The sequence below is a fragment of the Lactuca virosa genome, chromosome 2 (assembly GCF_052849685.1).
Source record: "Lactuca virosa cultivar CGN04683 chromosome 2, Lactuca_virosa_CGN04683_v6, whole genome shotgun sequence".
NCBI classification, from domain to species: Eukaryota; Viridiplantae; Streptophyta; class Magnoliopsida; order Asterales; family Asteraceae; genus Lactuca; species Lactuca virosa.
The window spans coordinates 294,089,154-294,105,884 of NC_136427.1; positions in this window are offsets into that span (position 1 = coordinate 294,089,154).

The following is a 16,731-nucleotide window of genomic DNA, read 5'->3' on the forward strand; positions in this document are numbered from 1 at the left end:
TATTTTTATTCTTTATTAATTATATCTTTATAATTAAGTATAAAGCACATAATTTCACATAATTCACATAATACTCCAATAATTGATCTTTATTACTTCAAAAATAGTTACAATAGTTGACCTAGACTATTACATCATCTACTACTGCTTAGCCCTGAAACACGAGCGTTACACTCATCTTTATGACATCCCCATTTTCACGGCCAGAAAAGACCGATTTTGTTTATGCTTTATAAAAAATCAGAGTACCTCTTTTAATAAAAATGTTGCGGAATTTGTTCCCAGTAAAACATGATAAATACATTATCAAAGTATTTCCGAAGAAAAGTATTTTTATTCATTTTAAAACATTTGGGATGTCATCGTCAATACAGAAACATAAGCATAAACAGAACTTACATTCATTATCACTAGTGATTTATATCTCCTTAATCTCTCAGTGTAATCTGACTTCATATCAACACCTGTGATATAAATAAGCTGGAGTGGGTCAGGTTGGGAAACCTGGTGAGTACATAGGGTTTTCAACCCACAATAATATAATTATTATGTTTATTCATCAAACAATTAACCCAATTACTCATCCCCATTATCGTATTTACACTTAAGGATTTACCCTAAGAATCAGCTATTCCTCGTTCATTCATTCCTAAGGATCATCCTAAGGAATTGACACGAAGTCCATCGTCACCGGGTTTAGGCACTAAATCTGCATAGTCGCCAGGGTTTATACAACAGGCACTAACTCCGCATAGTCGCCAGGGTTTAGGTACTAAGTCTGCATAGTCACCAGGGTTTAGGCACTAAGTCTGCATAGTCGCCAGGATTCGGGCACTAAGTCTGCATAGTCGCCCGGGTTTATCTCGTTTATTGAAAGTATCGTTTTCGAGAGTCCACTCGCAATACATGTCAATAGGTTTTTACAGTACACCGGTGAACACATCGTTCACAACACCTACAGGTTGCGAGCCTGCTAGTGTTCCACTTGACTGTCTAGAATAGTCCGTGGTTGTCATCCATACTCTGCTAGATGACGGGGCCAGCATTTGGGAACAAGGCTTCTCACATCGTCCACCTCTCACCCTTACCTCATGGTCTATATCACCTCTCAATTCATCATCCAACTCATATTTCACCTGCCCATGTTTTACCCAACATATTACGTAGATATAAATACATATACAGTTTAAATCATATAAAACTTGTATAAAATCGTTCATCCATCATAGATAGCAAGTATACATATAATATGCACACATAGCACGTAGTTTATATAAAATACTTCATATCTATGTGTAAGATGAAAGTAACTATGCACTCACCTGATAAGGTGGTCACTCGGTACTCGGACAACGCTTCGTTAATCTTAAAACAATTTCCCTCGGACAAAACCTAGTATCATTACCACTAGAGTTTAGTCTAATGTTTGACGAGACTAATTAATAGTCTTGCTATTATTACTGTTATATAAGCGTTAAACAATACTCTTCACCCACTATGTACAGACAGGGGCCAGACATGAAACACCGGAGGGCAGGATCATTTTGGCATATAACACTTCTGAATCCAGCAACCCAAGCGGCCCTCCAAACCTGATTCCCCGTACCGCGAGTGGTTAAAAAGATATTATAACAACACTTATGTAACTCATAATAATAGCCCAAATACTCATTATAAGTTTCTAGTAACCTTACTATATTGAAACATAAGCTATACTAAAGATAGGTTAGGCGTAGCTCACTTACAACGAGTTTTCTCGAAAACCGGGCTTCACTGGAGCAGCGTTCTCGAGCCGAAAGGCTCTTTTCTTGAGGATTTGGGAGCCTTGGGGCTTCCTTCGGGTGCTACGGGGTTTACCTACACTTTAGGGGGCTTAAGGGAGGCTAGAGAGAGAAAGTAGAAAGAGAAAGTGAGTTTGGGAAGGTGTGAGAATGAAGGGAACCCGACACCTCTATTTATAGTGAGGCTGGCAGCTCTACTCGTCGAGTAGGGGGACCTACTCGTCGAGTCCATGCCACATGTCACCTTCTGGTGGCTAGCCTTGGGGAGGAAGCAACGGCCAGGATTTCGCCACGTCACCCGATTTCGCACAACAGCCTCCCGACTTAGAAAAATCATAACTCTCGCATACGAGCTCCGTTTTTGACGTTCTTTATATCCACGCGTAGGTAAAAACAAGATCTACAACTTTAATTTAGACTCCGTTGGCTAATTCTTGACCGATCTTAAATTTAACAGTAGGAGGCGATTATAATGTTAAATGTCCGCGTAAAATTCATAACTTCTACATACGGACTCCGTTTTCGTCTGTCTTTTTATCGTTGAGTTCCTATTAATGAGATCTTCAACTCTCATTTAGGTCGCGTAGGCCAAAAACTGTTCGAACTAAAATTCGAGTTTCGGGGCGTGCACTGCTATGCCAAATCTTAGAAAATTCATAACTTCCTCATACGAAGTCAGATTTGGGCGTTCTTTATTTGTATGTTCTCGGTTTAACGTATACTACAACTTTTGTTTAGATCACTAAGGCTAAAAGTCCTCTATCGTAAATTCACTATTTACGTCTCCCGGTGTCGTGCCGGTTTTGCCGTAAAACTTCGATGGGCCATAACTTCTTCGTTATAACTCGGATTAATGCGTTATTTATATGTACGAAACCCTTGTGACATATTCTACAACTTGGTTAAGTTTATTTATTCTAAATAATCTTTTGTCGAAAAGTCGTTTTCGACACTAATTGTCTCTAAATTGACTAGCCCAGATGTGCGGGCATTACAATTATCTCCCCCTTAGGTTGATTACGTCCTGTAATCATCAACGAAACAGGGCTGTATAATGACTACGTACGTTATCTCTTTATCCTAGGTAATAATCGTAACTTCTATGTTCCTTCGAATAAGTATCTAATTGTTGGACTTCTCGACTGCAGGCGGTGCTTGATCTTGCACCCGCTCTCTATCTCATGTTAGACTTTCGATCATGACCTTCATGTCAAAATCCCGATCTTTATCAGAGACTCCTTCTTCTTTTTAACAAACTTAATATAATTTATTTTGATTTCCACAATATACCGATGGGTCACATTCTAATGACCTCTCATCGAATGTTGCAACGCTTAGACTCGGGTCTCTTAGAGTCAAATTCCAGAACATACTATACCTTCCTTCATGTTCTAATTATATCTTAAAAGGTAGCATTTCTAGCTATAAGCAACTATCGCGATACCTCTACCAATCGCTTTGATATCTTTTATTTCAATCTTTCGGCTTAAGTCAGATGCCACATCGAACTTGGTTCTCTGAACTACGTAACATACTCATCGTAGTCGGACTCAATTTGATATGACCACTAAGGTCGGAATAACAATCATCTTCTTAGTTATTACCGAAACGATGGTAATGACAGACATGAACAAAACAGAATCAGTTACTAGTGCCTTGGTAACCTTGTGACTTTCCCTGATCCAAGCGTGAGTCCTGTGCTTCCGGTAGTATAGGCCTCTACTACCATTCACACCTACTCATACTCGTCCCAAGTATTGTCTCGTAGTTTTCCAAGTCATCATACAAGAAAATCACATAACAACTTAACACACCAGATAACAAAACGAAGGTTTTATATTATTCCTTGAAACGATTACATAGGTGTTCAAGTTCACCCTAGACTATGCCTCTAATAGGCTACACCATACGATACTATCCACACGGCTACTGCATAACTCGATCTTTGGATATGAAGTCCTCATCCTCGATTCCCCGTGTTTTTTCTGCTTCGTTGAGGATCATGTGGAATGCCCTTGGCCTTGGTGGTGTGTTTGGCCTTGCTGCCTCGTTTTTCTTTGGGCAGTCTCTAGAAATATGCCCTTCTTTGTTACATCCGTAGCACACCTTCTTGTTGGACGCGCACTTGCAGGCGTAATGCACTGTCTTTCCACATTTGTAGCAAGTCACTTCCTCGCTACATTTCCCGAAGTGTTTCTTTTTACACTTCTCGCACCACTTAGCTTCACCTCCTCCTCCTCCTTCAGACTTTGAGAATTTTCTTTCTTTGTTGGATTTTGAAGATCCTTCAAATTTCCTCTTTTCTCCTGCCTTATCCTTTTCTAGACCCTTTTCTCTTATCTGGGTCTCTACATTCTTAGCTGCTCTAATGGTTGTTTTTAAAGTAGTTGCCATTTTAACCGTTGGGCCAAAGTCTATTGGCAGTCCGTTAGCAAACCTATCTATCTTGGAGATTTCTGTAGGCACCAAGTAGGGAAACATCTTCATCCTCTCGGTGAATGCGGTGGCATACTCATCGACACTCATATTCTCTTTCTTCAGGTATCGAAACTCGTTGTTTAGGTCTATCAGATCTATCTCTGAGCAGTATTGCATTTTCAGCTGCTCCATGAAATCTTCCCAAGACATCTTGCTTGCTTCTCCTTTGGGCATCGTATCTGCCAATAATTTCCACCAGCTCAATACTCCGGTCTTCAGTTGTCTGACCGCAAAGACGGCTTTCTGCTTGTTGCTACAGTCGCAACTCTCAAACACCATCTCCATTTCGGAGATCCAGTCCATAATCTCAATAGGCTTCGGGCTTCCTGAGAGACTCGATGGTTTTTCACTTAAGAAGTTCTTATACGTTCGTCCATCCTTGTCGTTTCCCCTTTCCGGGCCATTACTTCGTTCTCCTTGAGTCCCAACTTGACTCACAGGGCGGCTATAGTTCCCTTCCTCCGATTGCTCGGGAATCAGCCCAAGTTGCTCAATGGGCATGGTAGGTTCGTCCCTATTTTCATGCAACATCCTCCTCATTTCTTCCCTTTGTTCTGCTAACATAGCCCGAATCATGGCTTGTACTCCAGCCATGGTGATTGGTTCAGGTGCAGCTTCTACTACAATAGGTATTTGTTCAATCACTGGGGGCTGTTGATTCCTATTTCCGTTTGCGTTCCCGACTCCACTTCGGGTTCTTGCCATTTCGATCTATACACCAATTCAGACGTTCGGTGTGTAATGACGAAAATTAAGATGGGAAAGATTTTATATACGATCGACGTGTAAATTTCCCTATTACTCTGAAAAGTTACATGCCAGTTCTAATACCGTAATTATACGTTTAGAAATCTGAACACATAAAGTTTCTAGATCCGGTCGGCAATAGACCATAGATCCGATCAAACGATAGCATAAAGCATCACTAATCATTTAGCACATAAAAGCATGTTAGGCATTTTCCCTAAATAAGCTATTGCTTGCGTCTATTTAGGTGTACTACCTAAAATATATTAGACACACTCCTCACAATCATCGCTTAGCATTCTAAGTTTAAGTCTAGAAATAAATCCTTATTCCTAGTTCGCTTAAACTAATGCTCTGATACCAAGTGTGACATCCCCATTTTCACGGCCAGAAAAGACCGATTTTGTTTATGCTTTATAAAAATCAGAGTACCTCTTTTAATAAAAATGTTGCGGAATTTGTTCCCAGTAAAACATGATAAATACGTTGTCAAAGCATTTCCGAAGAAAAGTATTTTTATTCATTTTAAAACATTTGAGATGTCATCGTCAAGACAGAAAGATAAGCATAAACAGAACTTACATTCATTATCACTAGTGATTTATATCTCCTTAATCTCTCAGTGTAATGTGACTTCATATCAACACTTGTGATATAAACTAAGTTGGAGTGGGTCAGGTTGGGAAACCCGGTGAGTACATAGGATTTTCAACCCATAATAATATAATTATTATGTTTATTCATCAAACAATTAACCCAATTACTCATCCCCATTATCGTATTTACACTTAAGGATTTACCCTAAGAATCAACTATTCCTCGTTCATTCATTCCTAAGGATCATCCTAAGGAATTGACACGAAGTCCATCGTCACCGGGTTTAGGCACTAAATCTGCATAGTCGCCAGGGTTTATACAACAGGCACTAACTCCGCATAGTCGCCAGGGTTTAGGTACTAAGTCTGCATAGTCACCAGGGTTTAGGCACTAAGTCTGCATAGTCGCCAGGATTCGGGCACTAAGTCTGCATAGTCGCCCGGGTTTATCTCGTTTATTGAAAGTATCGTTTTCGAGAGTCCACTCGCAATACATGTCAATGGGTTTTTACAGTACACCGGTGAACACATCGTTCACAACACCTACAGGTTGCGAGCCTGCTAGTGTTCCACTTGACTGTCTAGAATAGTCCGTGGTTGTCATCCATACTCTGCTAGATGACGGGGCCAACATTTGGGAACAAGGCTTCTCACATCGTCCACCTCTCACCCTTACCTCATGGTCTATATCACCTCTCAATTCATCATCCAACTCATATTTCATCTGCCCATGTTTTACCCAACATATTACGTAGATATAAATACATATACAGTTTAAATCATATAAAACTTGTATAAAATCGTTCATCCAGCATAGATAGCAAGTATACAGATAATATGCACACATAGCACGTAGTTTATATAAAATACTTCATATCTATGTGTAAGATGAAAGTAACTATGCACTCACCTGATAAGGTGGTCACTCGGTACTCGGACAGCGCTTCGTTAATCTTAAAACAATTTCCCTCGGACAAAACCTAGTATCATTACCACTAGAGTTTAGTCTAATGTTTGACGAGACTAATTAATAGTCTTGCTATTATTACTGTTATATAAGCGTTAAACAATACTCTTCACCCACTATGTACAGACAGGGGCCAGACATGAAACACCGGAGGGCAGGATCATTTTGGCATATAGCACTTCTGAATCCAGCAACCCAAGCGGCCCTCCAAACCTGATTCCCCGTACCGCGAGTGGTTAAAAAGATATTACAACGACACTTATATAACTCATAATAATAGCCCAAATACTCATTATAAGTTCCTAATAACATTATTATATTGAAACATAAGCTATACTAAAGATAGGTTAGACGTAGCTCACTTACAACGAGTTTTCTCGAAAACCGGGCTTCGCTGGAGCAGCGTTCCCGAGCCGAAATGCTCTTTTCTCGGGGCTTCGGGAGCCTCGGGGCTTCCTTCGGGTGCTAGGGTGTTTACCTAGACTTTAGGGGGCTTAAGGGAGGCTAGAGAGAGAAAGTAGAAAGAGAAAGTGAGTTTGGGAAGGTGTGAGAATGAAGGGAACCCGACACCTCTATTTATAGTGAGGCTGGCAGCTCTACTCGTCGAGTCCATGCCACATGTCACCTTCTGGTGGCTAGCCTTGGGGAGGAAGCAACGGCCAGGATTTCGCCACGTCACCCGATTTCGCACAACAGCCTCCCGACTTAGAAAAATCATAACTCTCGCATACGAGCTCCGTTTTTAACGTTCTCTATATCCACGCGTAGGTAAAAACAAGATCTACAACTTTCATTTAGACTCCGTTGGCTAATTCTCGACCGATCTTAAATTTAATAGTAGGAGGAGATTATACTGTTAAATGTCCGCGTAAAATTCATAACTTCTACATACGGACTCCGTTTTCGTCTGTCTTTTTATCGTTGAGTTCCTATTAATGAGATCTTCAACTAAAATTCGAGTTTCGGGTCGTGCACTGCTATGCCAAATCTTAGAAAATTCATAACTTCCTCATACGAAGTCAGATTTTGGCGTTCTTTTTTTGTATGTTCTCGGTTTAACGTATACTGCAACTTTTTTTTAGATCACTAAGGCTAAAAATTCCTCTATCGTAAATTCACTATTTACGTCTCCCGGTGCCGTGCCGGTTTTGCCATAAAACTTCGACGGGCCATAACTTTTTCGTTATAACTCGGATTTCGGCGTTCTTTATATGTACGAAACCCTTGTGACATATTCTACAACTTGGTTAAGATTATTTATTCTAAATAATATTTTGTCGAAAATTCGTTTTCGACACTTATTGTCTCTAAATTGACTAGCCCATATCTGCGGGCGTTACATAATCGGCTCAGTACCTGCACCTGAGCCGGAACCTGAACCTCCTCCCATAAGCTTCTTAGATTCTCCAAGACTCTCCTTGATTCGAGTATGGATCCTATGCTTTCAGTAGTACGGGCCCAATACTACCTTCCATACCTATGCATACTTTCCTCAGGAATCATCTCGAATCCTCTAAGTCACCTTCTCAAACTGATGCACCAAACTCACTAAACAATGCCACTAAACCCACTGAAACATATCCTAGGCTCTCCTAGGTTCCCGACCTCACCCTGCCCTCAGCTGCTGAAAAGCTCCCACCGGTGTCAAATAACTACCTCATGAACACAGTCACATGCAACAGAAATACAATAATCCTTCGAGTAGAAGACTTAACCCTAGAATGGTTGGACTCGAACAAGAGCTGTGCAATAGGGTCAGATCCACCACTCTGAGATTATTTAACCCATGCCACATGTGACTTAGCATATTCACTTAGTAGTTGATCCACACTGCTAAGAGCCCCACAAAGCACAAAGCAAGTAGCATTCAGGCAACGGAAAACCTAACTAGCATACACTAAACAAGCCATTCTATCCACTTATCTGGAATCCATACTAGCATGCAATTCTAAAGCTCATACAATCATGCATATAAAGGCATATCTCCTATCATATAATACCGAGCAGATCCTTAGCCCTAATATAGCATGCAATTATCAACATCATATCATATATCATAATAAACATGTATTGGTATTCTGGGAACCACTTAGTTGAGCTCGACCGATTACACGCATCACACCCCTTTCTTTGATTAGAAATCCTTTTTGATAAAACATTTATTTTATGAAAATTTTCACCAAACCCTCAGTTTGAGTTCAGGCATACCCAAGAGTATACCCGAATCCCTCAAACCAAGGCTCTGATACCAACTTGTAACGTTCCGAAAATCATAGGGTTAAAATTTCATTTTTAATATATATTCAAACATTCATTTATCTTTATTCAAACCTTTAAAAGTATTCCAGAGTAAAACAATTATCAGAGTAAAATCCCAAAATTACGAATTGCGGAAAAATACGGGTGTATGCGCTGCGATCAAACCGGGCCCTTCCCTTTCGAACCGGAAGTACATAAAACCATAAACCACAAACTGTAAGCACAAAGCTTAGTGAGTTGCCCAAATACCACATACCAAACATAACAAAAATACTGCCAAGCATATCCGGATGCTGGCCTACCCCTTCAGTCTATTTCAACCGGATACTGCCGAGCATATCTGGGTGCTCGACCTGCCCATTCGGTCTATTTCAACCGGATACCGGGTCTATTTCACCCCTACCACTACCACATAATATCATACATAAATCATCAAGCAAAACATGTACAACTGACAATTATCACAAAGACAATCATCATACTATAACATAACTAGTAGGCCGACTGTAACATCCCAAAATCCAGGACCAAAAATTTTGTTTTAAAATAAGATATTATACAACCAACAGTATAAGAAAACATCCATAATGTCATGTCATGTCAAAACCAAAGTAGAAATAATCAAAACATGTTATCATAAACAATATCAGAGTGTAATCCCAAAGATCTCATGTGCGGAAAACCATAGTGTGATGCGCTGCAATCGAACCGGCTCCTTTTCCTTTGAAAATGAAGTACCTGAAACCAAAACTGAAAACCGTAAGCACGAAGCTTAGTGAGTTCCCCTATCATACCACAAACCATACAATCACATACTGCCAGGCATATATGGGTGCCTGACCTACCATGCTGAGCATACCGGGGTGCTCAACCTATCCCACTGTCAGGCATACCGGGGTGCCCGACCTACCCCATGTCAGGCATATCTGGGTGCCCGACCTACCCCTTCGGTATCTTTCAACCGGTAACCGGGAGCTTGCCTCCCCTTCGGTATCTTTCAACCGGTAACCGGGGACTATTTCACCCCTACCACTACCACATAATATCATATCACATATATCATAATCTGTCTAGCATAGCTGGGTACTATTCTACCCCTTCGGTCCTATCGACCGGTAACCGGGGACTATTTCACCCCTACTACTACCACTATCACATAACATCATATCATGCTAGCACATAAAACATAACAGGTAGCCGCAAACCTAGATGAATATTACAGAGACAATCATCTAACATACAACTCATACTAGTGGGCCGACATTGTGGCCGTAGACCCACCGCTACTAGAAGGTAACTCACCTCACACTGCTGAAGTCCCGCAGACCCAACCCCAGCTGCTGGATGACAGGTTCCCGAACTGTCAACATCAAAACAACACCCAATTCATAATTGGGTTCCAACTCATAATCATAAATCCATGCTTGGGGTAAAAGACTACTCTACCCCTAACTTGGCTTGATTCAAGCCTAAGGCCCGATCCAAAGGCCCAAAAGTCCATCTATGGCTCAAAGCCCAACACATGGCCCAATTTTCCAAATTAGGCCCAACCTTTACATGGTCTCAATTCTAAAGCCCAACCAAAAGTCCAGTCCAACATTTGACATTCTAATGGCCCAATATCATATAACCATTAAGGCCCGAACTATGGCCCATCTATGGCCCAATTTTCCAAATTGGGCCCAAACCTTCATATGGGCCTTACCCTAAAGCCCATCTAATTATTTTAGTCCAGTGATTGTTCTTGGATGGCCCATTATTGGCCCAATCACCAAAGCCCAATATAAAGGCCCAAGTAAAATTAGGGTTTCACATAAAATGATGATTAGGGTTAAGTGTCCCTACTTACCCCATTAAGGACTTAATCCATTAAGTCCATCACTCTTCCAAATAAATCATATGGTGTGATTGGGCTTAATACACACTTTCATTCCAATGACCCAAATGTGGGTCCCGATAAGTCCAAGCCCATAAATCCAATATTAGGGTTTTCTAAACCCTAATTAGGGTTTCCAACCCCATCTTAGCCCAATAGGCCCAATAGCTAGGTCTTTTGATCAATTAAGGTTCATTAGGCCCATTAGTCACATGTTTGGGCTTTTTGGTCAACTAGGGCTTCATTGGGCCCATTAGGGTTTTAGTTCCTTGTCCAAACATCCCAAACGAGTCATAACACAAACGAGGCACACCGCCACCCAACACGGCGGCCGGTGGCGGCAGCCACCACCCTACGGTGGTGGTTTTCAGTTTTCTTTTCATTATTCCAATTTGTAATTTACACTTTACAATGCTAAATCTCAAAATAAACACACACTAAACAAAATAGACACACACACAACCACCTTATGGTGGCCGGTGGTGGCCTGGATTTTGGGATGTTACAGTATGGTATCAGAGCTAGGGTATGAGTCGATGTGTTCGACAGGGACGTCGAACCCTATAATGGGGGGTGAAGGTGGGTTGCACTTGATCCCACATCGGCTTGGAAGGAGAACGAAACATTTCCTTATAAGGGGTGTGGATACCTTCCTTGTCACAACGCGTTTTAAACCGTGAGGGCAGCAGATCCCATAAGAACTCTGCAGTTAAGCGTGCCCGGGCGAGAGCCATCCAGGGATGGGTGACCCCCTGGGAAGTTTTCACGCCGGGAGCCCAAAGCGGACAATATTGTGATACGTGCCAGAGGGGGATGTTCCATAAGGGAGGCAAGCTCCCTGTTACCGGTTGAAAGATACCGAAGGGGTAGGTCGGGCACCCAGATATGTCTGACATGGGGTAGGTCGGGCACCCCGGTATGCCTGACAGTGGGGTAGGTTGAGCATCCCAGTATGCTCATCAGGGTAGGTCGGGCACCCAGATATGCCTGGCAATATGTGATTGTATGGTATGTGGTATGATGGGGGAACTCACTAAGCTTCGTGCTTAGGGTTTTCAGTTTTGGTTTCAGGTACTTCATTTTCAAAGGAAAAGGAGTCGGTTCGATTGCAGCGCATCACACTATGGTTTTCCGCACATGAGATCTTTGGGATTACACTCTGATATTGTTTATGATAACATGTTTTTATTATTTCTACTTTGGTTTTGACATGACATGACATTATGGATGTTTTCTTATACTGTTGGTTTTAAAATAACTTATTTAAAAACAAAAATTTTGGTCCTGAATTTTGGGATGTTACACCGACCTTGGTGCCTTCGACCCACAGATTATACGAAGGGAGACTCACCTCGATTGCTGAACCCACGAACATATCTCTGACTGCAGATCCGCTAGAATCCCAACGCTAATTAACATGAAGACATTCAATTAACATTTGGGTTCCAATACCCAATCCAATAATTCATATATGGGGTAAAAAGACCATTTTACCCCTTACCTAGTTTGGTCCAAGACTACGGCCCAAACTCACAATCAAAGGATCACAAACCAAATACTCATCCAAAGCCCACTTATGGACCAACAAAGCCCGAAGCAATCCAAGTTCGAACGATAGCCCAAACCCAAAATGACACCTTAAGACTCACTAAGGCCCAAATATCCAAATTGGGCCCATGCCCATCATGGGCCTAACCCGAGGAGGCCCAACATCCAAAAAGGCTCAAAATAACCAATGGTTAAACCTGGTCAACACTCCATGGATAACAAGTCAACAAAACAAGAAAAGCCCAACAGGCCGAGTACGCCCCGCGTACTCAACTGGTACGCCCAACGTACACCCTTTGGGGCCAATACGCGCAGCGTACCAGATAGGTACGCCCGACGTACTCCCCTAAACCCCAACCTTCTCCATTAAGCACTTAACCACTTAAGTCCTTGCTTTAAATTCTCAGATCTGCTTCCCATGGATGACTTATCACGTAAGGTTGGCAACTTTACTTGCATACATGGTTTAATGGGACTCTAGAGCTCAAAAGAGCTAAATGAAAGGTCTTAACACATGCATGAGTCGAAATAAACCATAAAGATCACATTTTTATGCCTTTGGGACACCTAAAATGTCTGGATCCACAAGATCAAAGGACTATGAGCATACCCAATAAGACGATCTAACCAAAGAGTGAGCAAGATTAAAGCTTTTTATCTTCAATAGATTGCAAAAGATGGCAAACTTCTGGATCTACAAGCTCCTTTCCAGGTGGCGATTCTTCAAGAAGCTCCAAGATCTTCAAAGTGCACAAAAATACTCCAAGATCCTTCACCATGGCTTAAAAGATCCAAGATATAGGTTAAGGGTCGACTTATAGGGTTTAGGATGCTTAGAGATCGATAAAAGATTAGGCTCATTAAAGAAATAAGGTTTAAATAGGTCAAGGGTCACAATTTAGGGTTTCATGGCTGAAAGGAGTACACCCCGCGTACTCGAAGACCACCCGTGACTACTCTACTCAGTACACCCTGCGTACATATCTAGTACGCCCCGCATACTAGATGGCCCTCCAAACCACTCAAACTTCATTCGGCCATAACTACTTCGTCCCAAGTCCGTTTCCAACGAACTTTATATCTACGGAAAGGTGACGAGAAGCTCTATGCTTTTAACAACTCACCACTGCCTTAAAACTTCCCGAACCAGAACCTAAAATTCATAAAGGCCCGAACTAGCAAATTACGATTATACCCTTGGGCTCCAAAACGCTATCGAACACTCGGTTCACTTAAACTATAGCACCCACATCCAAAAGGGCCAAATCCTTTCTTACCTAAGGTCCCAAGCCTCATGATAACTGATGATTGGGCCACAACCCCAAATAATGAAGCTATCCGAAACCGAGTGTTACAAATATTCTAATAGAACATGTGAGTATTCTAACAATTTTGTTGTAATTTTTATACTAGAATATTCTATTAGAATATTTCACAGATATTTGGAAAATTTGGTTATTACTTCTATAGTTATTTGTTTATGTCGTGTGGCTGGTTTTTTATACTAACCCTCAAAAAACCAAAGAGTCACACACTAAGCATAACAATTTTATAAAAAGATTAATTGAATTTTTATTCAACCCTATAAAATTATAATTGTTCATTTTTTTATTTAACACAAAAGAAAAAGGAAAAAACGAATTTCTCATTTTTTTTGTTGCCATCGTTGGATAGAATGCAAAGGGAATAAAAGTTTATTATTCCCCGTCTATCAATATCCAAATTCTGATGCCTAATACCCCATAGATCGTTCGAACTGTATAGGAACAATCATCAATTTTAGCTTGAATGGTTTGTAGTGGAACCCTACCCTCTCTGATCCATTCAACACGCACGATTTCTTTTCCGTCGATACGCTTTGCAAAGTGCACTTGAATTCCTTTTGTATTTGCTTGTTTAGTTATTTCTATAGCCTTTTATCATTCTTTGCGAAAAGAAACTCTATTTTTTAATTGTTCCGCTATAAATTCTGCAAGAATATTAGGGTTTCCATAATTTTATTTATTTATTATTATTATTATTTTAATTTTTTTTAAATGTAAATGACGAAAATAATATTTAAAAAAAATCGAAAATTTATTTATTTTTCATTTTAAAAATATTTTTTTTAATTTCCAAAATGACTGACTAGAATTGCGTCCCATGTTTTATAAATTATAGTTGTCTCAAATGAACCTCTCTCTTTTCTCTCTCTCTCTCTCTCTCTCTCTCTCTCTCTATATATATATATATATATATATATATATATATATATATATATATATATATATATAAGCTTAGGTTATTGTATTCTAACTAAGTATTGTGTGGATGTAGAATTGATTGTGGACCAATCATTTTACTTATTTTAAGAAAGTGAATAATACATATTATTAAATTAAAGATAATTAAAAAAATACCATCTAATTTCATTCTAAGGTTATTTTAGTCAATTAACATAAATTTAAAAAAGGAAAATTACAGATTTTAAGGAATAATTAATTCTCTAAACTTTAAAAATCTGATTTTTTATATAATAAATATATTAATTCGGACATTCTAAAAGAATGTGTTTATGATTATCTTGAAAAAAAACATTAAATTCTGACATAATACTATAAACATATATTATCAAGATTAATAATTTTAAATGAATACAACTTTTATATGAAAAGAATATTACTATCTTAAAATCAATGATTACATTCATTCTTAACAAATACAACTATGAACATACATAAAATGATATTCAATCTGAAAGAATATACATAACAATGGTTAAGAATTATATTTATTCTGAAAGAATAAAACTGTGAATGATTAAAAATCAAATAAAAACATTGAAATCTAAGTAAAACACTAATACATTCTGATATAATATTGTTGTTAATAATTCGGACATACAAAAATGCTAATCCATTCTTAACGAATATTGTTGCTTACTTTCCATTCTTCACCACACTTCAAACCGAGTTTCCTTTCTTCACGAAGCTTCTTTTTCTTTACTTGATGTTATTTCTTTCAGAATTTATAGTCAAAATAAGTGTTGTTGCTTTCATAATTATATAAAACTGAAATTGGTCGATTGATGAGTATCTTAAAATACACACAATGAGTCAAAATTTAAGATGCAAAGAAAGGAAAGTTGATGCATATAGACAAGTTATAGAAGTTGTTGTTGGAGCATAATAAAAGGATATCATGGTAAGCATGACCTCTTATTTTAACTGAGATAAAACCTACATTTAAGAAACTCATCTTAGTGACAAAATCAATGACCAAGTTTGTGGTTTATTGACCGATATGGTTAAAGTTTTGTTATAATATTCAAAAGCATAATTTTTTTACAACAGAACCTTCTCTCAATCAACAATCACCCAAATGTTGTTTACCATAATGTTTCTTAAAAGCAACATGTGTCAACTTATTTGAACGTAAACAACAATGGCAATCAATATTTTCTTACTGTTTTTCAGAAAGAAAGTAGAAGCAGCAGACGAATAGAAATTTGTAATGAAAATGAAAACAAAAGCATTATTTCTTAATGATAAATAGATGAACCTGAAGATAAGTTTCATCCACAATAATCTTGGGTTCTTAACATCTTAAGCCTGATTAACATCTTTATCCTATTGATTCAAGCTTTAACGATTTGGGAGTTGTAAAATAAGGATGCGAGAAAGGCATAGGGTGAGATTTAAGGCTAACATACAAAAGCTAAGGATCAGAGAAAGCCAAATTGAGATTGAGAAGGAGGTAGACTTTAAGGAGAAGCGCGCGATTATTTGGTTCCACTGTAAAGAAAACTCACAGAACACCCCTTCTCAAAAATCAAAAGCTGAGATCGATCGGTGGAATTCACCTCTCCAGTTTGTTTTGCTTCCTTCGAACTAACTGCCGCCTCTTCATCCCGTTGATTGAACCACCCACCTCTCTTCCCTTCACACACTATGCCGAAACCGGAAGAGAAACAACCGAGAGCTGCTTGATTGTTAAAGGTCGATGTTTCTTCTGTGTAGGGTTTTAAAGCAGTAAACGATTTTGCCTAAATTAAAGGGGTTAATGATTTAAATATTTAATTACCAAAATTAATTAAAAGTTAAGATTACAATTTTACCCTAATCCATGTTTTCAAAATGATTGGCTCATATTTAACCCTACATCTATACAATAATTAGTTAGAATATTTGAACCTATCTCTCTCTCTCTCTCTATATATATATATATATATATATATATATATATATATATATATATATATATATATATATATATATATATATATATATATATATCAGTGTTGCAGAAATCGGCCTAATCGGCCGATTAATCGCTAATCGGACCTCCACCGATGAGATTTATTGCTAATCGGTCACTATAATCGGGTTTGGTCAATACAGGTCAAAGTCGGAGTTAATCGGACCTAATCGGGCCTAGTCAAAGTCGGACCTAATCGGCCCTAATCGGACCTAATCGCCGATTAATCGCTTTTTTTGTAGG